This window comes from Cupressus sempervirens, chromosome 5 (assembly GCF_028749045.1).
Source record: "Cupressus sempervirens isolate cs-2001-9-10 chromosome 5, ASM2874904v1, whole genome shotgun sequence".
NCBI lineage: Eukaryota > Viridiplantae > Streptophyta > Pinopsida > Cupressales > Cupressaceae > Cupressus > Cupressus sempervirens.
In genome coordinates this window covers 705,327,082-705,353,037 of record NC_143122.1, presented here as the reverse complement: position 1 = coordinate 705,353,037, position 25,956 = coordinate 705,327,082, and the positions used below count along the sequence as shown (strand labels likewise).

Sequence of the window (25,956 nt, the reverse complement as noted above, 5' to 3'; positions counted from 1 at the left end):
GGATACATATTCCTATTCTTGTTTGGTTCAATCAAAATATGATGGGGAATTCATGGACCCAAAAATTTATGTTTTCCAAAATAAATAAAACTAGAATAGGAATATGTACTCTAATTCCACCTATTTAGGTGGAATTACAAATGCTCATTTTTGGGACAAAATTGCAATACACATTCCTATTCACAATTCCAATTTGGTGCACGTAAATGGAAAACTCAATACTTTAAGAATCTACATATGCCCATTCCACTCATATTCTTGATGCCAAATGAGCCCTTAGCATTATCAGATTACATTTTGGCAGAATGGTACCCTTTTTAGCTATAATGAATGGAGGGGGAATGACATGTGCATGGGATTTCATCTTTACTTGTCTCGGTACTTCTTTTAGTATTGTACAATCATGACAAGATATACTTTTAACATTTAAGTTCATCTATGTAAATTCCCATTTATTATTCTATTTTTGAAATTTAGTTGCTTAAAAAATGGACTATTGACCAAAATACTATATAATCAAGATTTAATTTCTTGAATGGGAAATGTCATTCAAAGACTCTATTTTGGATGAGGAATTGTCTCAAGAATTTATTTCATCCTATCCATTTTGTAGTCATGCAATAAAATGTATTATGAGTGAAGAAGTGATCTTTCCATCTAAAAAATGGTTGATTTTCCTATTGCAATTGGCTTCAATTTCTCTCTCTCATAGTATGGATATTGTTCAGAGATGAACAACTTTGGAGGAGATTATTGAAGTTGTCGGAAATGTATGGTGGGTTAGGTGATTGAGCGAGGGGGGGGGGTGTGAATTAGGAACCAATAAAACTTTAACTTCAATTCACTAATTAATTCTCTTTAAGATAATCTGATCTAATTGCATGCATGAAAGACTTAAAGAAATAAAATATTCATAAGAGTTGACACAATGATTGGTAATCCAAAAGCCTTCCAAATAGAAAGTCAATCTGGGGTGGGGATAATACCCACAAGCTTTAGTAATATGGTATAAATTTGTCCAGTTAAGGCTTACAAATGATCACTTCTAGTGATCTGCCCTATTAGGAGAAATAAGGACTATTAGATTCACCTTGTAAAAGGATTTATACAATACAATGAAGTATGTACTCGATTAGGAGATTTAGCATAAGATTTTTTAGTCCACCTTGTTAGAGGATTTGACTCATGCACCTATCAAGATGAACCAATGGTTGATCTCTACTTCTACAACTTAGTTTGTTGATTGAGATTCCTTTGATGTAGAAATGATCACCTTGTTGTGATATATGAGACTCTGGTTTTCCTTATAGTACTTATAGAATTTATTCTTTAATTCACATTCATACTTGTTTCATACATACAATCTTACACACTTGGATATGACAAGATGTCTTACATATATACCAATACAAATAATCACCTTCTAGAGTTGGATATAATACCTAACTCAACAATCTTCACTAAGTCGACTCAATGCTATAAATTAGGTTCTGAAGACCACTCGTGTGATATTCTGAAACTTGACAACACTACCTTCTACTTGGTTAACGTGGTTAACTCGGTAGGCACTGTTAGCTTAGTAACACTACATCCTACTTGGTTTATACTGTCAAGCTCAGTAGACTCTATGAAGATCGATAGCAATGTAAACAACCAAATGATTTAAGTGTTTTGGCACTAACTAACAAATGATTTGACCATGAGGCCAACAATCTAGAGGTGGACCTCTTTGGCAGTAGTGGCAAAAACACTTATCATACCAAAATTGAATGCTCAAAAATATAAGTCAAAACTCCTATCAATGTGCTTAGGTCTATAACTCAGTTTTGATTATTGTGCTAATACTCAGCTGACACTAACTCTATTTTTGATTTTTCAAATTTTTTTTAGCTTTTCTCTACATATATTTCCCCCTTTCTTTATTTTTCTTTTGATGTTGTCTTCTTCCTTATATACATATATCTTCTTTTTTGTATGATATAAACATTTCCCCCTTTTTGACACAAATGTCAAAAAAAAATCATAATTACAAGGTAACACCAAAATGTGAAAGGAAATCACTATGAACCTTCAAAATTGTAGACATTGTTTTATCCCAATTATCTTGTAAAAATTTGGAATTGTGCAACGCTATTTGCACTTTAGCTGATAATTCCATCATATTATCAACAATTGAAAAGTTGTTGTCATGGATTAATGTTTTATCATGAACAATATGTTTATTCATTACATCCATGTTGGGAATTATCAAAATCTGAATATCTGCCAATGTAACCCAGATTCTGGCTTATTCTCTCAACAATTCTACCTACAAATTTGTTAGATATCTGATCTTGATGAAATGTGCAGAGTTTGTGCTTGGGTCAAGTGACAACTGATGTGCACTTACCTTCAGATCAATATCTATCTTAGACAACTTGTCCTTGATTTCTTTGGTGAATTTTATAGTATCACTTAATTTTACAAATAAATAAACAACATTATTTATAGAATTTTCAAATTTAACAAGAATAGTGGACAATTCCACTTGATCAATTGCAATCTTCTGTGCCACTTTCTCCAAAACTTTGTTATCAAAATTTATTTCTACCCTTTTTAGTAGTTTTTCTTGTCAACTTAGATCTTCATTAAACTTTTGAACTATATCAATGAGTTGGTCTAGTATAGGTTTCTTTTCATCAACTTGAATACTAAGTACATCAACAAATATACCTTTTATGTCTTATAGCACTTGATTCCTCTTCTTCCTTTCTACTCTCAGTTTCTACTATTTTTCACTTTTCTTCCAAAGCCTTCCAAGTGTGTCCATCTCTTCACAAGTGAGATTAGAGGTATCCCAATTTGGAATAACTATATCCTCATCCAAGTCAATCTCATCAATGGAGGCTTCTACTTCTTTACCCTTTTCTTTTGAAATAGAAGAAGGAGCAATTTTCTTTCCTTTATTCAAATCCTCAGTATTTAGTTGAGGCTTAACCTCAACTATCATTGCACTTACTGATGAAACACTAGAAACAACATTACTGATAATAGAAAGAATATTCATAATACCTTACTGAGACTCGATCTTCCTTAGAGTTATGAAGAGTGGAGCCTACTACTTTGTAGATGTAGTGGTGGTAACAACACTCATCATTACACTCAATAGAATAGCTCCAATAGTCAATTGAGTGCTCGGTGGAACAATGTTTGACTCAATTTTCTATGACTTGGCAAAAAAATTCTCTGAACTTGATATGATCAATGTTTTTCTTGGAGAATTATGAAGGGAGGCCATTACCTCTACTTCTATCTTCTTAGGATTAGAATCTTGGATATCCTAAATCTCAGGTAGATCCTCATTGACTGTATGATCATCCACATCTTCCTCATTATCAACATCATCTACTTGTACAACCTCCTCAGTAGGCTTTACAACATGCAATCCATAGATGTTCTTCCATGCATTTGTATTTGATTGGACAACAGATTCAATATCTTTAGACAAAATCAATAATACATTGAACTTAGGAGTTAGCTTTTGTTCACACTTGGTCAATGCTTCCTTCACTTCCTTGTCTAAAAGATCTAACATTACTTTGCTCAAGGTTTTCTCCCTGACATCCCTAGCAAGTGCTACAACATTATCCCATTGAGGTGTAACTATCTTAAGTATAACATCTGGAACTTGGTTTTTCAATTCACTCATAACATATTTCCATTTAGCTATTTTTCCACTCAGGCTTCTTCAATTGACTTTTTATCTTCCTTACTCCTAGTCTCATACTTGAGTGATTTGAAATATGTCATACCTCCTCCTTCTATGAGTCTTCTTAATCTTTCTTCAAAGGTAAGAGAAAACTTCTAAAAGGTTATTTGTTTCTCTTCTTTGTCATCCTCATCTCAGACTTGTCAGGCCTTTTGGTGAAGAATGTAGGAGAGAACATTGTAGTTTTCTTTGTTATAGTTACCTTCCCCCTTTTCTTTGGAGTTTCTTTTGCTATTTATTTCTCTTCTTCTTCTTCATGTTCCTTTACTCTTTTTTCTTCTTCAATATCATATCCCTTTCCTTCTATGAGTAGAAGAGGAGAACCCAATTTCTTGCTTTCCTTTTGGATCTTTTCAACTATCTTTCTTCCTCCTTTTATGGCTTAAGGAATCTTTTTTTCCAAAGAAATCCTAGTCTTTGTCTCTTCATATGTGCCAAAATATGGTGTCTTAGGATCCATAGGATTATTGACAAGAGACTTATTGGTATCTCTTGTGTCATTAATGTTTACCTCATAACCAAGAGGTTTTACCCATGCCACTCTCAGCCTAAATGCTTGAATATGTACCTTGTCACAGTCCACAAGGAAACATATATCTTGTTCAAAATCATCAATTACTTACTTGGGTATTTTGAATCTAGTCTACATCCTTTCCTTAAAGGTCTCAAAATATGCATCCATGATGCCCTCAAAATTATCTCCCATTTCAGCTATAAACTCATTGATTTTATATAAAATAGGTATATCTTTCTACCAAAGTACAACACCTTTTGAAGGGAAAAACTTCTAAACATAAAATAATAAACATACAAGGAGTGATCCAGACTTACATGAATTAGTTTTGGATACTTGGATGCTCTCCATGTTCTTGCTTAGATGGCTCAGCTATAACTCAACAAGGTCAAAGGATAAATTGTTCTTGACCACTTTGTATGCTAGGTCTACAACTTCACATAGAATGCTATTAAGTTGGTTAGAACTATATTTTTGTGAGCAATTACATGTATCTAAAACTTAATCTACATGTCTATGACACATTAAGCTTCATTCCTCTTCCATCCCACTTAGAAAAAGTCTTCTTCGCTAGCTCAACCCAACCTAGGGTTTTTATGGTTTTAGGTCTTACTAGCATAGGAAACCCAGTAAACCTATGAATCATCTTCTTTTTTATTTTAATGGGTTTGTCAAGCTAGAATTACATGTCATAGACATAACTAAGTATAAACCTAATCCATTTTCCTTGAAAATCCCTCAACATATGTAGAATTTGGGTTAAACCCTTTCTTTCCAGATGCTTATGCTTGGGTTTCAAGTTTCCATCCACACAGTGCCTCATATGCTTGATTCATTTCAAAAGTACCCAATTCTTAAACCAAATAGTGATAAAATGACCTAATATAATGTATCAAGAGTACCTTTGAAGGAATTTGCAAATGTGCTCTGACTGGGTCTAGTTCCTCTGCAATTGTTAGAAAAAGTTTGAACTTCAGGTCTGTGGGTGCTACATTTCTTATCAACATCTCAAACCTTCTTGAATTTTCTACTAGATTAAGATGCCATTATCACTTAGTGATGCAAAGATAATTCTTTAACAAATCTACTTTGAATTTCTTGGGGGCTTAGGAAAGCTCTACTCTATTTTCTCTAAAATTCGAGATGAAAAACAAAACCTTCAATTGTTGCCTTTTAACCAAAAATTTAGTTTCAAGTCACCATTAATTCATTGCACATAGGAAAACTCAATGATACCCTATCCAACTTGCCAAAGTCTTCAACTTGGTAGATACCTTGACTCGGTTAGAACTCCAAACATGCCATTTGTATCCAAGCTTGGTTAGGTCTTTCAACCTGACCTTACTCGATAAGGTCTAAGACATTACCCCAACTATTATCTAACTTGGTGATCAAATGCATCTTAAATGTTGATTTGGATCTTCTTTCTTTTCTGACTATAAATAATATAGGATTTTTCCTTATGAATCATAGTTCTAGTGATCTCCATGGCTAACTAGTTTGAAATGGTTGAGTCACCCAACTCATTGACTTGGGTGTCAACATTTTCAAGACTTTGACTTGCATTCTCTAGAGAATTATTTATCCATTGTTACCTCATTTGACTTCTAATATTGCTAGCCTTTTCTTTCTTCTCATCTTCAACTTTACCTTGGTTCATACAATTTCTAGCTAGATGTCCAAGTTTCGTACATACAAAACATCTCTTTGTAGGGCCTCTCTTCCTCATGTGAGTTCTTATGCAATTTGCTCCAATATGTCCATGATCACCACATAAGTTACATCTACACCATGTGTTGTAATCCCAACCAAAGATAGCTTTCCAAATTTGTTCAGTTGGATTTGACTTCTTGGTCTTGAATTCTAAAGATTTGCATCCTTTTTTGTTGCAATTGAAACATTTTCCTTCAAACTTGGTTTTCCTTGAGCATTCAAATTTTACTTTCTCTATGTCCTAGATTGTTATAGCTATAGAATACTCCACTGAATTTTGATTTACCATTACTCCAACACTTGTTTGATGTATGCCCTATCTTTCCACAATGATTAAAAGTAGGTCTTTTGTTCTTTTGAGTTCCTTGTGTAGATGATTCACCTTCATCTATATAACCTGATCCCACTTTACCTTTGTGTCTGTGTTGAATTTTCTCATTCAATTGATTCATGCTTTCTTGAGATTTCATCATCCTTTCATTAGTTTTCCTTTCAATGTTGAGATCATTCTACAATCTTTCATTTTCTATCCTCAAGTTAATAAGCTCTTAATTTGTACACTTGAATTGACTCATCAAATCTTATCAAATCTACTTGTTGAAGAGATAGGTGTTAAATTTCATTGTCCTTTTCTTCTATCTATTTAGTTAGCAATCTCTTCTCTTCATTTTCCTTGTCCTTTTGTTCCATGTCTTCACACATTCTAACTTGCTGAATTTCTTGTTCTCTTTTCAGCTTTCTAATTTCTTCATGAAGAGTGAGATTCTTCTCTTGAGTAGGTCTTTAATTATTGCATCAACTTCATCTAAACTTCTATTTTGGAAAATATCTTCAATTCTTTCTTTTGTGTAGAGATTGTCATTCATCTTTGCTACCATCTCTTTTCTTCTTTTCAAGGATTGAGAGAGCTGATCCTTTATTTTCTTGAATTTTTCCATGGCCATCTACAAATCTAACTTTTAATTTTCAATATCTTTCTCAAGTCTATACACTTCCATTGGCTCTGATCTTTTCTCAAGTTGCTAAACTCCTGATGTGAGAATAAAATGATCTATACCAATTGTTGGAAATGTATAGTGGGCCAAGTGACTTGGGGGGGGTGGTGGGGGATGTGGGGGGGTGAATCATGATCCAATAAAACTTTAATTTCAATTCACCAATTAATTCTCTTTGAGCCAATTTGATCTAATTGCATGCATGAAATATTGAAAGCAATAAAACATTCATAATAGTTTACAGAATGATTGGTGACCTAGAAAGCTTCCAAATAGAAAGTAAAACTAAGGTGGGCATGATAAACACAAGCTTTAGTAATGTAGTATAAAGTTGGTCAATTAAGGCTTACAGATGATCACTACTGGTGATCTGCCCTATTAGGAGCAATAAGGACTGTTAGGTTCATCTTGTAAAAGGATTTATACAATACAATGAAATATGCACTTGGTTAGGAGATTTAACATAAGAATGTTAAGTCCACCTTGTTAGAGGATTTGACTAATGTACCCATTAGGATGAACTAGTGGCTGATCTCTACTTCTACAAATTGATTTGCTGATTGATATTCTTTTGAAGTAGAAATCATCACCTTACTATGATAGATGAGACTTTAATTTTCCTTATACTACTTATAGCCTTTACTCTTTAATTTTAATTCATACTTTTTTCATACACACACTATTACACACTTGGATATGACAAGATATCTTACATATATACCAATCCAAATAATTACCTTTTGGAGTTGGCTATAATACCTAATTCAAAAATCTTCATTAAGTCAGCTTAATGCTATAACTCAGGTTCTAAAGACCACTTAGGTGATATTCAGACACTCGGTAACACTGTAAACTTAGCAAGCTTTGGCACTTAGTTGAAATTGTTGTTTGGTCCACACTGATCACTCAGGAGTAGGCATGAACTTGGTTAGCACTTATGACTTGACAAACACTAGAGAACTTGGTTGACACTAAAGGGCTTAGTTGACACTGTACCTCAGTCAACACTACCTTCATTCTACTTGGTTAACATGGCTATCTTGGTAGAAACTATTAGCTCGGTTAACATTACACCCTTCTTGGTTTACACTGTGAAGTTTGGTAGACTTTGTGAAGCTTGCTAGCAATGTAACCAACCAAATGATTTAAGTGTTTGGCACTAACTAAAAAAGATTTGACAATCAGGTCAATAGAATTGACAACCAATCCTCAAATCCTAGTTAACATCAATTTGCTAGAATTAGTGAAAAAAATATAGTCTTTGGAATGGTGAGACTATGGTTATAGGTATTTTTCATTGGGTCCCCTTAAACCTATGTAGGAATATAAGCATATTATGGATAGCATGAAGTGTGTAATCAAGGTTTTTCCATATCTATCCATTTTAGTCAACACTAAGGGATGTAGGTTGGGTATTCCTTTTTAATTTATGTAGCAGGGTATATAAAAAACTACATGCACTCTTGACCATACTTGGACATGTTCATCATCTTTGGCCTTTTTCCTAGCTAGTAGTTTCCTATTCTTGCTCTAATTTTTATCCAACTAGCACTTGGGCTTTTGGTCCTTTTTGTCATTCACAATCCTTGTTTGTGCTACCCTGGTCCTTCTTCTTATGCAAGGGGGAATTTTTATAGCATTATCAAGCTAGAACAATAAAATTGAGGAACTATTAGCGACTATTGAAAACATGAAACTTGTTGATGGAGCTGGCTATGTTGACTTCTTCCTCATGGAATTATGAGATAAGTAGTGGGATCCCAAAACTTTCCCTCTAGTTTGAATAGGCTCGAGATTATAATGCCCTCTTCCTTTTTCAGGTATTACAGAAGTATTAATAGATTGATGTCTTTAGTGTTAGTGTTAACTAATTCTAAAACCTTGCTAACCTTCTCTAAATCATAACTACAAGTCAAGGCTACATAGTATCAATTTGGATGGTGAAATTGTGGATAACTATCTACATGCATCATTGAGTTAAATGAGGATCAAATGTACATGTATAAGTTCAATCTATAGAATTGCAGATGTTCCCATGCATTTTATTGTAGTTCCTTATTTCATGTAGTGATTGTTTTTATATAAATCCTCCTTTGTAATTTATTCTCAATCAATGATCAATAAAAATTCATACATTATTATAAATCTCTATTTTTTCTCTATTTTATTTTTGCAATGTTTTCTTCTAAACTTTCAACAAAGGTTTTTAATATATTTCACAATATCTATGAAATTCTACATGGTATAAGATCAATTAGGAGTTGGAAGAAGTATTAATTTTGTTTACAACAATCACAATCAAAGTTATTTTAGAATGAATTTTATTCTTTAGATTGGGGGTTGTTTGTATTTTTCATGCTATAATGAAAAACCAAGATCAAGTTCCATTTTTGGGGGAGATTAATGATGTCTAGAATTTATTTTCATCCTTTTGTTGTCAAGATAACCTTAGAGAATTATTTGTCTTTGAATAAGGGGATAGAGAATCACTTCCTTGAGCAAGATCTACTACCTTATCTCTTCAGGCACATTTCTGAGCCAAGTGATTATGAATTTTTTTTGCATGGTTTAATAGTAATGATATTGTCTATAGACTAATATGTCTTACTATTTTTGAGGATATTTTATATCATATAGAGCACATAGAGTGCCCTTTCATTGTTTGGACCATCATCTGGAAATTGTATGGATACATTGATTCTTCATATGAAAGTGATGATTCCTTGGATAACTAGGCTTCTATGGGTGATACTAAGATTTCATTTGCCCCATCTTGTGTGGAAACATCCTTCTTGGATGATCAGTTTATTAACAACCTTCGTGCTCCTATTGTTTTTTTAAAGATTAGAATTACTTCATTGAAATATTCTAATGGTTCTTTGCAGTAGGATCATTTGTGCCTTCTTGATTCAATTCATTGGGATCAATTTCTATCAGGAATATCTTTTTTTGTTTGTAGAATCCCTCATTCTAGATCTAGATGATAGTATTGATTTCATACATCTCTTTGATGAAGGTGATTCTTCTTCAGTTGTTGGGAGCGAATGTTTTGTCCCTCTTCTTCCTTCTTGACATGGTCATTCTTCACAAATTCATATGAGTTTGGATACTTTTGCACAATATTTTGAGGAGATCTACTTTCCTTCTGAGGAGATAAATGTGCCTTTTAATTATGTTATCTATTAGTTTCTAAAATATTCAAGATATACACAGAGACCATGGAGCAATTTTCAAAGACATCCTACATTTTGAGATTTCTTCCTACATATTCCTTCCAAGATTGGGGAGACTTCATTCATACATCTTCAATTTTGTTTCTTCCTAAAGGGAAGAATTTTGTTTGAAGATTATGTACCACCTTATGTGCATAATTTTGAACATCTACCATTGACTACACATTGTCGAGGGATCTACCTATTTCATTTTCTGAGAGATCTTATTAGAGTGAAAGAAATTGTAGTATGGTAGAGCTTTATTTCTTTATATTCATCTATTTTAAGGGGGAGTTTTATTCCCATTGGGTTTATCTCTTTCCTCTTTATTTTTCTCTTTCTTTTATTAGATTTTTCTCCTCTTGCTTGTTAGAATTAAGGGGGTGTTGGTATTAACTAATTCTAACACCTTGTTAACCTTCTCTAAATTATAATTAGAAATCAAGGCTGCATAATTTCAATTTAGACAGTAAAATTGTATATAACTATCTGCATGCATCATTGAGTTAAATGGGGATAAAATGCACATGTATCGATTCAATCTGTAGAATAGTGGATGTTCCCATGCATTTAATTATAGCTCATTATTTCATGTAGTGATTTGGTTTTGTATAAAGCATCCTATAATTTATTTTCAATCAATGATCAATGAAAATTCATACCTTTGCTTTTTCTCTGTTTTATTTGTGCAAAATTTTCTTATATCTTTCAGAAAAGATCTTTAATGTATTTCACAATATCTTTGAAATTTTACAGTCTGGTTGTTTATGAGGAAAATTGGATGTGTTTTCCATACTTTTTGCACTGGTTTTGTTGCCGACACAAATACTTTTTTTTTGGTTTGATTCAAGAATGGCTAGTTTGGAAGTGCCCCATAGTTGGAAATTAAAGAACTCACTCGATTCAAAATTCCATGTATATATCATATGGTGTATATATACTTGTAATCAAATCAGTTTCTTTTGGGGATTTCGTAATGTATGTAATTTTTTTGTGACATTTGAATTGGTTAGGAGGTGTTTTGGGAGTTATTTTTCAAATGTTGTTTGTAGCCCAAATTATAAGGGCATTTTCCTAGTAGTTTTATTTTGAGGCCCTCTATACTCGTTATCCATTTTTCATGGGCATTCTTAATGGCCTCTAGATTATGTAATTTTTTTGTATGTATTTGGTAAGGATTGGGGGTTCTCTTACTGGTTCTTTCCCTTATGAAATTTGAGCCAACGTTATTATGTTAATAAAATATATTAGTGGCATGTCACTTTCACACAAAAAAAATCACATCTTTAATAAAATATCCTTTCTAAATTATTAACTTACCTAATTCAAAAGGGACATATTTTTGTACAACAATAATGTTGCATTAATTTATGTTTTATATTTTCAACACAAAAATGAATTAATGCATAGACCATAATGAGTTTTCTCTTAGATAATAGCATAATAGAATAGATGCATCTTCATTTACTCATAGACTTCATTTTGGAACTAACATGAATGAATAACCGAAATATCTAAGCAAGTAATTAGAAAATTAATAATTCATAATGTATACTCTTTACATCAAGATAAATAACAAAGAATCTTAGAAGAGTTTTATCTAGAAGAGACGTGAATATTTTAAAAAAAAAAAAAAATAGAGAGTTCTTTTATTTAAATAAGGCTAAATAGCTAGCAATGTATAATATTTATTGCAAGAAAAAGAATAAAAAAGTTTGAATCTGGAATTTAATCTTGCTATGTAGAAATGCAGAGGTAGAGGGGTATATGTTTTATGGCTTCTGGATTGAAACTTGAAATATAGAATGCACTAGATGAGTTCACCCACTTCTTCATCATTTCTAAGTAGTGATGATTCAAAACATCTTTCAAGCTTTCAGTATTGTTCACCCTTGCTAATCCTTCCTTTGTGTATACTTCATCACTAAAATCACTTGTGAAGAAATGATCTGCTTCAAGTTGCCTATATTAAATTTGCATAGTTAGATCCATAAGCATATCAATTCAATAAGTAGAAAATAATGCCAATGGTTTTAAAAAATTTGTTGAAGAAAAAAAATTATTTCACCTTGATGCCATTAGTAGAAAGATGAAAAATGTAGTTTCACCGATTGCATAACCTTTAATCTTTTTCTCCACCATTAATCCAACCAGCAAGTCTAGATTTTCAACATCATTACCATAAACCTCACGAAGAACTTGAGTGGCTTCATTATCATCACTAAGGTCTTCCCACTTTGTAATAGGAATCATAAGCATGTTTCTTCTAAATTTTTTGTATTGTGAAACACTCCTCTCTTAATCATGATAAACTATAAAGAAAAATCAAGTATTAAAACATGGTTATCAACATATCTTCCATACAAAATAAAATAAAATTTAATATTGGGGTTTTCTTAGAATGAAGAGATATTTATTACTTTCAAGAGAAGCCAAATCTTTGTGTTCAAGTCTATCCTCACCATTAGGATCCTAAGCAATAAGGTCTCTCATCCATATGGGGTAGTTCCAAAGTGTTAAGGCTCTACTATCTTGATGCCCCATCGATACAATCATCTCCTCATTTCTAATTATAGATAATGTTTGTTTTCCATTAATTCCTATTATTTTTCTTAGATCCACCTTTCCATTAAATCGATTCATCATTCATTATTGAACATCCACTCATATTTTTTGCATATTGACACAATCTTTTTTTAATTTTTCCTATTAAAAAAAAAAATATTGAATAACATATTGTTACACAACTTCGACTATGAATTCATTATAATATATAAAATAACCATTTTAAACTCAATAATATGTAATATATGTTACCAAATAATTACATTTTGTTATTCAATATATATAACTTAGGCTGATGACAAAAGAGTCAAAGATCTGCAATGGGAAAAAATGTCTATATAAATGTACTGTAGATTTGTGATCAATTATTCTGCTAAATTAAAGAATAATTTATATATACTGGCATACAATTTATGTCTTAATTCTTTACATATATGATTAGATAGTATAAGTTGGTTGAAAATTAGAGAGTGAAACATCTCATATAGGGAATTGTATATATAAATTAGATAATTGATTTTACATAAACATCTTAGAACTACCATGAATTGACTTCTTTTGAATAAGAAACTTTTGTAGAAACTCACTCTTCAAGAACTCATGAGGTTTTTGTCTATCCATAGGGTGCATGAATGTCTCTAATACTGAGATTGTCTGGCATCAAACTGTGTATTCGGTAAATGCTAATGAATTCCTCTGTAAGAGAGTATGGAATTCCACCATGGTTATCAGGTTTCGCCATTCCAATGAAGCCGCATAGTATGACCAAATCTGTCTTTCAATTTTTTACCTAGCAATCCATACCTGCTCACACCCTTACCGTCATCTGAATTAATCAACTTCTATAGAATTAGTAACACTAGATTTCATGGTTCATAACAATCAAACATAATTTTCTTGGAAATATGTGAGTATGAAAATTTAACAAATATATTTGTGCTCTATAATTGATTGATAGTTTACGACCTTTTTTTCAAAAAAAAAAATAAATTTTATAGTCTTTCTTACTTTTCAAGCACTATTTTCTGTTAATGAAGATGACATACCAATTTGCATGCATGGCAGCAAGGAGAGTGCCTATTTTGAGGAGCTCAATTGTTCAGTCAATAGTGTGGATCTTTGCAATAATTGCTGAAGTTACTAATCTTGAATAACAAATACAATTCAGATTTGGTTGAGTGCGAGTATAAAGACTTACAACTCTCTAAATTTGTAAGAAAATGAGAATTCTGGTCCAATATAATGGTAAGGTTTTCTTGGTAATGTTTTAAGTGGGAATGTAGTTTACATCAATAATGCAATAATCATCTTCCATAAAGAGCGGATTCCCTTAATTTGGAATGATGTCCGGTTATGTAATGTTATTTTATGTTAGGAATTAGTTATGATTGTAAACTTGGGGTGTGTTTTAAGTGTTATTTAATATCAAGTTGACACGTAGGGTGACTTGTGGCTTAGTTTGGTATAAGTAGAGGGTCTTGTGATATCTAGAGGAAATTTTCAATTGATGATGGAGTAGCTAAGATCATATTGAGGGATTAAGTTAGGAGGTGGATCTTCACTTATGAGGATTGAGTTGTATTCTTCTTTGTATTTTGTCGTAACCCAGAAGGATAATAAGTGTTATTGAACAAAATCTCGATGTTATTGTTATATTTCCACTGCATATTTACTTGCTAGGGACTAGATCAACTCCAAGTGAAGTACACTCAACCTTGTACTGCATCACATATATATACATGTATATGTATATATTTTTCTTAAAAATCTTATGGACAAAACATTAATTGTTGAAAAAAACACGTAGATTGGTTGTTCTCAACAAAATTAAAAAAATTATTTAAAATATTAAATTGGGAGGGCATGAGACCCAACCCTCACCCTTATGACAGTTATTGCAACAAGAGCTGAGGCTCTGATATTGTCACACTAGTCATTGGATTTGGCAACAAGCTTGCAGTGTGCTGCAAGTAGTCATTGCCACCTATAAGGAGGGAGCCCTTGTTGGCCAAGACTTGTGCGGGGCACCCAAGGTTTACTTTTAAAAATAAAAAAATATAATAATTATTCTTTATTTGGTGTCATTGTTAAATTTACTTAATTATGCTCTTCATAATATGTTGGAAATTAAACATCAAATGCCTGCAAGTTGTCCTCGAGCCCCATGCCCATCTACCCTGTTAGGTCACCGTAGGCATCCATGAATGGCAGGCATTTATTTTTGGTAGGTGAGATTTTGAATTTGGATGTTGAGGGGGAAAAATATGACAAAAAGGAATTTTTCTACATTCATTCAGTGAGTTCAAGTAGATCAAGTAGATCAGAGAGAAGTTGCAGAACTAAGCAGAGAAGGAAGAAGGAAGGAAGTTTGTGCCTGTAGTTGCACGTGTTTCCCCTATTCACTCAGTAAGTTTGTTATTGTTTGGATTTGTCTTGTTGAAGTAGTGATTGCTCCAGGAACCATTGTATGCAACCATTAGAGTTGTAGGTTTAAAAGTTTATTAAAGTTTGAAGTGTTATCAGTTTAGGGTTATTTTAGGGTTTTCTAGTTGAAGCCAAATGCTCCCAAATTTTGCAATAGTTTAAATCTCAGTTGAATAGAAAAGAAAGTAGGCATACTTGAATCTATTGTTATTCCTCTTCTATTCATTATATTTGAGAAACTTGGTTGAAAGGTTAAAGCTCATCTCTCTGGTTTTAATCGTGAAAGCATTCACGTTAGATTTTTTCTAAGTTATAAATCTTATTAATTGGAGCCGACCTTACTTGGCATCCATTGTCTTCTTCGAGTGCCGAGCTAACTCGACACCTATCCTTTGCGTGCCAAGCTCACTCAACACCTGTTGCCCGTCACTCGGCACCATCAAGTGTCGAACAAGTGCCGAGTAAAACTGACACTCAACAATTTCATGTGCCGAGCAATTTTTCAAGTGCCAAGTAAAGATTTTAGTTTTAGGGTTGTGAGTATTTGTGTATTAAATTAATTTTAATTGATATTTCTCACATGGCGATCATGCCGTATATGGAATTATGGGAATTTTAATGTATCATCTTGATATAATAAAGCCATGGTCTAATAATCATAATAATCATACTAATAGTCATGCCTCAGGCTGGAATAATATATGTATCTTTGATCATGTACCTTGTCAAGTTATTTTACAAAAAATATTCAAATTCGTCAGGCAATTATGGTTACATTACAATATTGTGGGTTAAGTATACGCATCTCAATTCATGATTGTGGCTCAGCTCTAACATATAGTTGCATTATCAGATTACTTTTTGGTAGAATGCTACTTTTTTCAGCTATAATGAATGGAGTAGGATGCCCCGCGTATGTGTTTTCATCTTTACTTGCCTCGGTACTTCTTTCAGTATTGTGCAATCATGGAAAGGTATTCTTGATGCATATGGAAATTTAACATTAAAGTTCATTTACGTAAATTCCTATTTATTATTGCATTTTCTATATTTAGTTGCTTTAAAATTGACTACTACCTACAATACTATACAATTAGGTAGCGGTTTCCTGAATAGGAAATGCCATTTGAAGACTCTATTTTGGATGAGCAATTGTCTCAAGCTATCCATTTTGTAGCTATGACATTTGTTAGAAATTTTAATTTCTACTCTTAAATCTTAATAATATCAGTCATTAGATGTTTCTTGCATTTTAAGTTTAGGTTTAGGTTTAGGTTGTATCAGCTATAGTAGTTTCCAGAACTTTGCAGATAATTGTTTTGTCAGCAAATCTCAGATATCTCTAGAATATTGTGAACTTACCTATAAAAGGGAGTGCTATGTATCCATTTTTGGTCAATCAAAGAGTAATCAAATATAGTGCCGCAACACATCATTTTTTATATTTTATTTGTGTGTGCCTCTGCCCACCCATCAGAGTGGTATCAGAGCTTGGTTAAGAAGTGGAGTTTGAAGGATTGTGCATAAGGAGGATTGCAGTAGAGAAAGGGGATAGAAAGTTATTGTGAGATTCGTAAGTTTCTTATTGCCCTATTTAGGGTTTGTTATATATGTGAATTTTTTTTATAAGTTTCTATCAAACATGGCTTCAAGGAGTTTTCAGGCCTCAATTTTAATGTTTTCTGGAAAGAATTATGATGATTGGGCTTTTAGAATGAAGCCTATTTTTTATTCCTATGAGTTATTATATATAATCTTAACTAGTTATGCTAAACCTGTAGATAAGTCTACTTTAAATGCTAATCAAAAGAAAAAGCTTGATGAAAAAGGGCAGAAGAGTAAAAAAGATTTGCAGATTATTGGACAAGCTCTGGATGACTCAGTTCTTGGAAAAATTAAACCAGGGGTTACAACTAAGCAAGCTTGTGACATTCTTGAGACTGCATATCAAGGTACAAGTAACGTAAAGATTGTTAAGTTGCAAGCACTTAGAAGAGAATTTGAGAATTTATAAATGAAGGATTTTGACTCTTTAGAGCAATTTTTAAATTGTGTTATGAATGAAGGAAAAATTAAGCCAAGGGTTACAACCAAGCAAGCTTGGGACATTCTTGAGACTGCATATCAAGGTACAAGTAAGGTAAAGATTGTTAAGTTGAAAGCACTTAGAAGAGAATTTGAGAATTTATAAATGAAGGATTTTGACTCTATAGAGCAATTTTTAAATTGTGTTATGAATATGGTTAATCAAGTAAGGATGAATGGTGATTATCTTTCTAATTAGAAAGTTGTAGAAAATATTTTAAGAAGTTTGCCTCCTAAATTTGATAATATTGTGGTTGCAATTGAAGAATATAAGGATTTAATGGTATTGTCTATAGATGAGGTGTTTGGATCCTTGTATAATAATGAAAATAGGTTGAACAAGTGTAATGGTAATTCACTAGAGAATGTATTCAAAACACAAATGACATTTGGTAGAGGTAGAGGAAGAGGAAATGCTAGATTTAGAGGAAGAGGAAGAGGCAGGAATAATTTTCAAAAAGAAGAAAGGAGTCTAGATTCAGGAGGAAGAAGAAATCAATACTCCTATTCAAGGGGAAGCTATAACAACTAGACATCACAAAGGTATGATAAATCAAATATTCAATGTTATTACTACAAGAATTTTGGACATTTGCAAATGAGTATCAGAAAAAAACAAGTTGATATAATTAAGCACAATGTAAATTTTTTTAAGAGTAATTCTGAGACATTGTTCATTACTTGCAATGTAGCTGAAGAGAGCACAAATGATTTTTGGTTTTTAAATGGTGGTTGCAGCAATCATATGATAAGTAATAAAGAGTTTTTTGAAAGTTTGGATAGATTAATTAAATCAGAAGTGAAGTTGGGAAATAATGAGATAGTGGAAGTGAGTGGAAAGGGCACAATCAATGTTATAACAAAACATGGTAAGAATTCTATTTCTAATGTATACTTTGTGCTTGGTTTGAAACATAATCTTATAAGTGTGGGGCAGCTTAGTCAAAAAAGTTATAGAGTTATTTTTGAGAAAAATTTGTGCACTATATTTGATATGCCTACTAGTAACATGGTGATTGCAAGGGTAGAAATGACAAATAACATAATGTTTCCACTTTGGATGAAGAGCAAGTTTGATTGATGAAGTTGCAGCAAGTTTCAAAGTAGCAAGTCAAGATCAAACATGGATATGGCCCTTGAGGTATGGTCATCTAAATCTCAAAAGACTATCTTTACTACAAAGAAAAGAAATGGTAAGAGATTTACCCCCAATTGAAGCATCATTAAGTCCATGTGAAAGTTGTATTTTGGCCAAACATCATAGAGAGAGTTTTCCAAAAGGGATGTCATACAGAGCAAGGGTACATTTAGAAATTGTGCATTCAGATATATGCGGTCCAATGAAAATGCCATCATTAGGGGGGAGAATTTATTTCTTAACATTTATTGATGAATTTAGTAGAAAGATGTGTGTTTACTTTCTTAAATACAAATCTAAAACTTTTGGCAAATTTAAAGAATTCAAAGATTTTGTTGACAAACAAAGTGGTTTACCTATAAAGGTATTGAGATATGATAGAGGAGGAGAGTATAAGTCAAATAAATTTTTAGATTATTGTAGGGATCATGGAATCAAAAAGCAATTTACTACCAGTTACACACCACAACAAAATGGTGTTGTAGAGATAAAGAATAGGACAATAATGGAGATGGCAAGGAGCATGTTGAAAGGTAAGAATCTTCCTAATGAGTATTGGGCTGAAGTAGTTTCTTGTGCTATTTATATCTTGAATAGGAGTCCGACAAAGATTGTGACGGACATGGTTCCACAACAAGCATGGATTGGTAAGATTCATAGTGTTTCTCATCTCAAAGTATTTGGTTGTATTGCATATGCACATATTCCTAAAGAAATTAGAAGTAAGTTAGATGATAAGAGTGAAGAGTGCATTTTTGTTGGCTATGATGAGAAATCTAAGGCATATAGGTTGTTTAATCTTATCACTAGAAAAGTCATTGTGAATAGGGATGTTGTATTTAAAGAGGATGAATCTAGGGATGGAAATATAGATACAAATGTTACAGGTGTTGCAACAATACCATATGATGAGAAGGATAAAAAGGATCATGAAGATCAAGAGGATCAAATAAGTGACCAAGAAGGAACTCCACCATGAAGCCCATAAGGAGATCACTTAGAAAATGAAGCTGAGCATGGAGAATCTTTGAATTCACAAGTAAGTAATAATTCAAACCCTATACTTGCATAGTTCAGATCAAGGATTACAAGCAAGAAAGCTAGAAGCTTGAATGAGATTTATGATCAAGGAAGTAAAAGAGATTTGCAATTAAAGTTTTCTTTATTTGCTCAAGATCCTATATATTTTGAAGATTCAATTAAGGAAGAAAATTGGATTAATGCAATGAATGATGAAATAGAATCAATTGAGAGAAATGATACATGGGAATTAGTTGATTTGCCTAAGAACAAAGATTGCATTGCTATAAACTGGATTTATAAGACTAAGTTTAAAGCTAATAGAGATGTAGACAAATATAAGCCAAGGTTAGTCCCTTAGGGATTTTCACAAGAATATGGGGTTGACTATAATGAGAAATTTGCACCTGTAGCAAGACTTGATACTATCAAAATAGTATTAGTTATTGTAGCTCAAAACAAATGGATGGTTCACCAAATGGACATCAAATCAACATTTTTGAATGGATATTTGGAAGAAGAAGTCTATGTCCAGCAACCACCAAGATATGAAATAAGAGCATATGAAGATAGAGTTTATAAGTTGAAGAAGGCGCTCTATGGATTGAAGCAAGCTCCAAGATCCTGGTACAGTAGAATAGATTCATACATGATGGAGAATGGATTCAAGAGAAGTACCAATGAACCTACATTATATACCAACATCAATGAACAAGGTCATATTTTGATTGTTTGTTTATATGTTGATGATTTGATCTTCATAGGTAATTTATCTATTGACATGTTTAAATTAGCAATGAAAAGGGAAGTAGAGTATGTCGTAGGAACAACAACAACATGCAAAGTAGTATGGATGCAAAGGATTTTGAAAGACTTAATAAAAGCTCAAGATAGACCTACTACAATCTATTGTGATAACAAGTCTGTTATTGCACTTTCAAAGAACCATGTGTTTCACAAGAGGACAAAGCACATTGACACAAGGTATCACTTCATTAGAGAGCTGGTTAATAATAGAAAAATTAATCTGCAACATTGCAGATTAGAAGAGCAAATTGCAAATATCTTTACCAAGGCTTTAGTATAGAAACAATTTGAGATTTTGAGGGAAGCATTAGGAATTGTAAATATTCATGATGTAGATAGTAGAAATTAGGGGGGAGTGTTAGAAATATTAATTTCTACTCCTAAATTTTAATCATATTAGTCATAAGATGTTTCTAGCATTTTAGGTTTAGGTTTAGGTTTAGGTTGTGTTAGTTGTAGTAGTTTCCAGAACTTTGAAGATAATTGTCTTGTTGAAAAATGTTAGATATCTCTAGAATATTGTGAACTTACCTATAAAAGGGAGTACTATGTATCCCATTTTGGTCAATCAAAGAGTAATCAAATATTGTGTTTCAACACATTGCATTTCATATTTTATTTGTGTGTGTCTCTACCCACCCATCACCATCAAATGTATTGTAGGTGAAGAAGTGATCTTTCAATCCCAAAAAAGATTTATTTTCCTAGCGCAATTGACTTCAATTTTCCTCTCTTGTGTTATGGATATAGTTCATAGTTGGACTGACTCTCGAGGAGATTATTAAAGTGACAATCAATCCTCAAATCCTCAAGTTTCCTATTCTTGCTCCAACTTCTCTCTAGCTGGCACTTGGGCTTTTGGTCCTAGACTTGAGGAAGGCATACTGATCCGTTCAGGAAAACATTTTATAATTTTTTATTTGGAGGTATGTTATACTTTGAATGTGTGCTCTTTGGGTCAAGCTTAACTGGCACATCCAAACCATTGACTAATAGTGGCTAAGAGTTAGCCCATTCACTATTAGCCAATAGCTTGGGGCCACTGTTATGCATTCACCTCATGGTATTGGTTAAGAGTGATTGGGCCCACTCCCAACCATTATTAGTCAATGGTTCAAGTGTGCCGGTTAAGCTAACAATTTTTTTTTGAAATGTTTTATTTCTTTGATTTTAAAAACTGTTGCATATTGATTTGTTCCAAAACTCCGCTTTCATGATGAAATTCCATGGTGAATTGAAAAGTGTTGTTCTAGTTTACTAATTTCATATTCCCTTTGCCTCTTCAATTTTATTTATCTGAAACTTCTTCTTAAGAAAATTGGTCTTGGAATATTTTCCCATAAATTGGATATCGCTGGATTGCTCTAAAAGGTTAACTAGAAAATTGTAAATGTCTTATATATTTATATTGAGGAGAAAGACATATAAATACAGAGTATTAGAGTGGTCAATTCTATATGATCAGATGAAATCCCAAGAATTAGAAACAATCAACTCATTCTGGGAAACAGTTTAAAACTATACAAGGAAAGAAAATAGTTGCTAAATCAACATAATAGTCCCCCTCAATTTGGAGTATGAACATCATGAATACCCAACTTTCAAAGAAGATAGAGAAATTTTGAGCATCCCAATGGCTTGGTGAAAATATTTGCAAGTTGATGCGTAGTAGGTACATAAGTAGTCAAAATTAATCCTGATTGCATTTTCTCATGAATGAGGTGGCAATCTAGTTCAATATGCTTTGTTCTTTCATGGAAAATGGGATTGGTGGTAATATGTAACACTAACTTCTTTTCATAATATAGAACTACTGGTTGAGAATGAGAAATCTATATTTTAATCATGGAGGTAACGAATCTAGGTAAGTTCATAGCTGGTGGTGGCCATGGCATAGTACTCTACTTCAGTAGAGGAGCAAGATAAAATATTGTATTTCTTAGTTTTCCAAGAGAGTAAAGAATCACCAAGTAAGGTGTAGAAAACTATTGTGGAATGCCATGTCATTGGACAACTCACCCAATCTGAATCATAATAAGCCATGAGAGAAAGGGATCTCATGGCTGAATATAAAAGGCCTTGACCAGGGGAACCCTTGAGGTATCAAAGCACTTGCATAACTGCATCTAGATGAGGTCTATGAGGTGCATGCATAAATTGACTCAAGGTATGAATAAAAAATATAATATTTGGCTAAGTTATTGTGAGATAAATAAGGTGCCCTACTAAGTGGCCGAGTTATTGTGAGATAAATAAGGTGACCTACCAAGTGGTCAAGTTATTGTGAGATAAATAAGGTGCCCTACCAAGCCATAATTTTTTTATATTGTGTCAGAGTGAATGATTTAGTTGACTCATATTTGGTTACACTAGGAGAGGATGGTTTGACATTGAGAACGCCTTTGGTAGAATTATTGTTCTTGGGATGGCCAAGTGGACAACCATGCAGATGATAGCACCAATCAATGAAGTGACCAATACCAAGAAGGCCAAGGCTCTAACAATGGTCACAAAAAGACCTCTCTTTTTCTTTTCCTTGTCCATGACCATCTACCCCAGAGTCTAGAGGAGAGCAGGAACCAGAGGAAGAATGGTTCATAGCAAGAGCCACACCATCATAATTGCAAAAAGAGTTGGCAATTTCTCTCTATTTTTCTTCTTGTAAAATAAGGAAATAGGCCCTATTAAGAAGAGGAAGAGGATTCATGAGTAGAATCTATCCATTAACAAAAACATAAGAGTCATGAAGTCCCATGAGAAACTAGAGAACTTTCTCTTCTTGATCACAATTGTGAATGGTGTTCATCGTTCCACAAGTACATGAAGACATGGGTAAATAAGATGCCAATTCATCCCAATATCCCTTCAATTTTTTGAAATAAGTAGCCACAAAATATTGGTCTTGTGTAAGAGATGAAATGGCCCGCCAAATTTGATAGAGATGAGGAGCATTTCTTTGAGAAAAATGCTCAATTAAGTTTGCCCATACCTCTGAAGCTAAATATGTGTAGATGGCATTGTTGGCAAGCTCCACATCAACAGAATTGAGGATCTAGGAGAGAACCATATCATTCTAGCATTACCATAGAGAAAAATTGTCTAGATTCAGATCTAAGTCCAGCTTGGAAATGGTCCCATCAATGAAGCCTAGCTTGTTCTTTGCACTCAATGCCATTTGCATGGCTCTTCTCTAGGTAGAAAAATTGTCTCTTGTTAAGATATGAGAGACCAAAATAGTGCCTAGATTGTCCCAGAATTATGAAGGAAGTAAGAGCTCGTTGAATTGAATGGGGTATATTGACAATGGAACTAAAGAAATATGATCAATCATAGAAGAGGCTTCCATGATAGCAATGATTAGAAATTAGGTTGAAGGGGAGAAAAGAAAATAAATAGGAAGGGAGTAGTTGAGATTGTTATAGCTCTGATACCATGAAAAATTGTAAATGTCTTATATATTTACATTAAGGAGAAAGAAATATAAATATAGAGTATTACAATACTAATTCCATGTGATCAGATGCAATCCCAAGAATCAGAAATAATCAACTCATTCTGGGAAATAGTCTAAAACTATACAAGGAAAGAAAATAGTTGCTAAATCAACATTAGTTAACATTAATAGTGGTTGCATTTATTCTCGATGACCTATGTGGAAACCCCTTCTCAAATATTTGAACCATTACTTGTTTGCCTCTTTCTAAAATGACCACATTCATCATCATCATTTTTTGAAAATTAACTTGAGAAGGAATAGATCTATCATTTGTTTTAGAATATAAACTTGGATAGGAAAAAATTGGTCATAACTATATTTGGATTAAAGGTTGTAATAGTGGTGTCATTCAGAAAGTTACATGTGCGAGAAATATTTTTCAATTGTGTAGTTCACAATAGTCAATATTTCCCCCATAAAAAATTGTGAATCTTTGTTTAGATAGACTAAGTTGAGATCCTCTCTCAGCAACAACAAGTTAAAACATTCTCTTAAAAATATAATGGAAGCAAATGCAATACATGTGCTTTTATAGCTACAATTAAAATATTTCTAAATGAAGGCATATAATATTTCCTTCGTAGTTCTAGTAAATAAATAGATATATTAGCAAGGATACAAGATTGAAAGAATATATCTTGATTATAGTGCTAATAATCCATGTCCTTCGTGAAAGAAGAAAAACTATAATTCAAAAACTATGGCTTGTTGTAGCCAGTACAAAATCCAAAGTTAAGCTTCTTTTGGAGGTTATGAATCTACTCAACTAGGCCCATAGATTACCATAGCCCCACATTCGTATTAATTTTAATGTACATTGTATCTTGTAGTCAGTAGAAAACCTGAAGTTGAGCTATCTTTCAAAGGTTTTCATTCAATTCAACTAAGTGCATGAATCACCATAGCCTCACATTAATATTAATTTTAATCTTCTGTGCATCTTTTATAAAAGCTATCAATACTAAAGAGATTACTAATTCTACTTCTTTTCCTTGATTGTAACTGAGAATTGATCAGCTATTGAGAGGAATTTGGTGAAGCAGGAATTGAAGAAGAGGGGTTTCTTGTTGTAATATCTCTAAAATGGTGTGGAGGACTCATGTTTTCTTGTCCTATGCATGTAGCTAGTGTTGGGTAGAGAAAAAGGGTTAGCAGCACAAAGAGTATCAATGAGCTATAGGTTAGAACAAACTTAGGAAAGAGGCTTCTATGAATCAAGTTGGACTAGATGCTGATTTGAGCCATATTTGTAAACTATCTTCAAATACTAAAAATTGCAAGTACTTTGAAGTGTGAGGGTCTAAGTACAGACATGAAGACAGGAATGCCAATCCAACAAGGTGAACAAATGATGTAGTGCAAGGTAGGAGAATCCCCAAAGGAGATTTCCTAGCCCCGAACAAATAACCACATAGTAGAAGAATAAATAATAACACAGATAATTAGATCCAAAATAATGTCAATTCTCATAATATAATCATAAGATTTGTACATCCAACATGCTCGGCTATAAGGCCTTCTAGGTTATGGCCAAATACATATGAAATTACAATAGTAATTTTGCAAGATCCCTCAAGATCCAATCCCAACTCTAGCTAGTCCAGATCCACACTTTGGTAGAAACCTCCAAGGAAGATCTCAACTTGTGCTTGCAAGCCCACCAAACAATCTCCTTGTTTTCCAAGCCGCAACTACTAGATCTTCTCAAAATTTATCCAAGATCCAAGTGCAAACTACCTCACATTTAGCACCCTGTCCACACACACTTGAAATATTCTCTCACTCAGCTACTCCATCTTCCATTCTCTTTCTCCAAGCTGGATGATAATCACAATCCTATTGTAAATTTCCTCACATTTAGTGATCTATCCAAAGACTCGGGAAAAATTCTCTCTTCAACTACTTTCCACACACACTCCTCCTCCAAATGAATAAGTGGCTAAATACTTCACCACAACCCCTACTTCTATCAACCTAAGGCACATGTCAGCCTAGTAAGTTTCAAATTAAATATGCCTTACATTAACTACTTGAAGAGCCACAAGTCAACCTCTAACATAAATTAAATACCAAATTCCTTTAAAGGCTTACAATACTTATTAAATACATCAAAATTAACTACCCAAGACCCAAATAGATCCACTCAACTCCACCAAAATCCCTTAATCATGTAGGATAGCCAACTACCCCAGGATGCTCCTACATCAGACACCCTAGGTGCACAAAGAAAAGTGTGTTC

At 33.0% G+C, this 25,956-nt stretch overlaps 1 pseudogene; it reads right to left on the bottom strand.

Annotated features, from left to right (window-relative positions):
* Positions 1-11,919: 11,919 nt before the first annotated feature.
* The window catches only part of LOC149557937 (alpha-dioxygenase 1-like), a 44,093-nt pseudogene continuing 30,056 nt past the window's right edge, over positions 11,920-25,956 (bottom strand).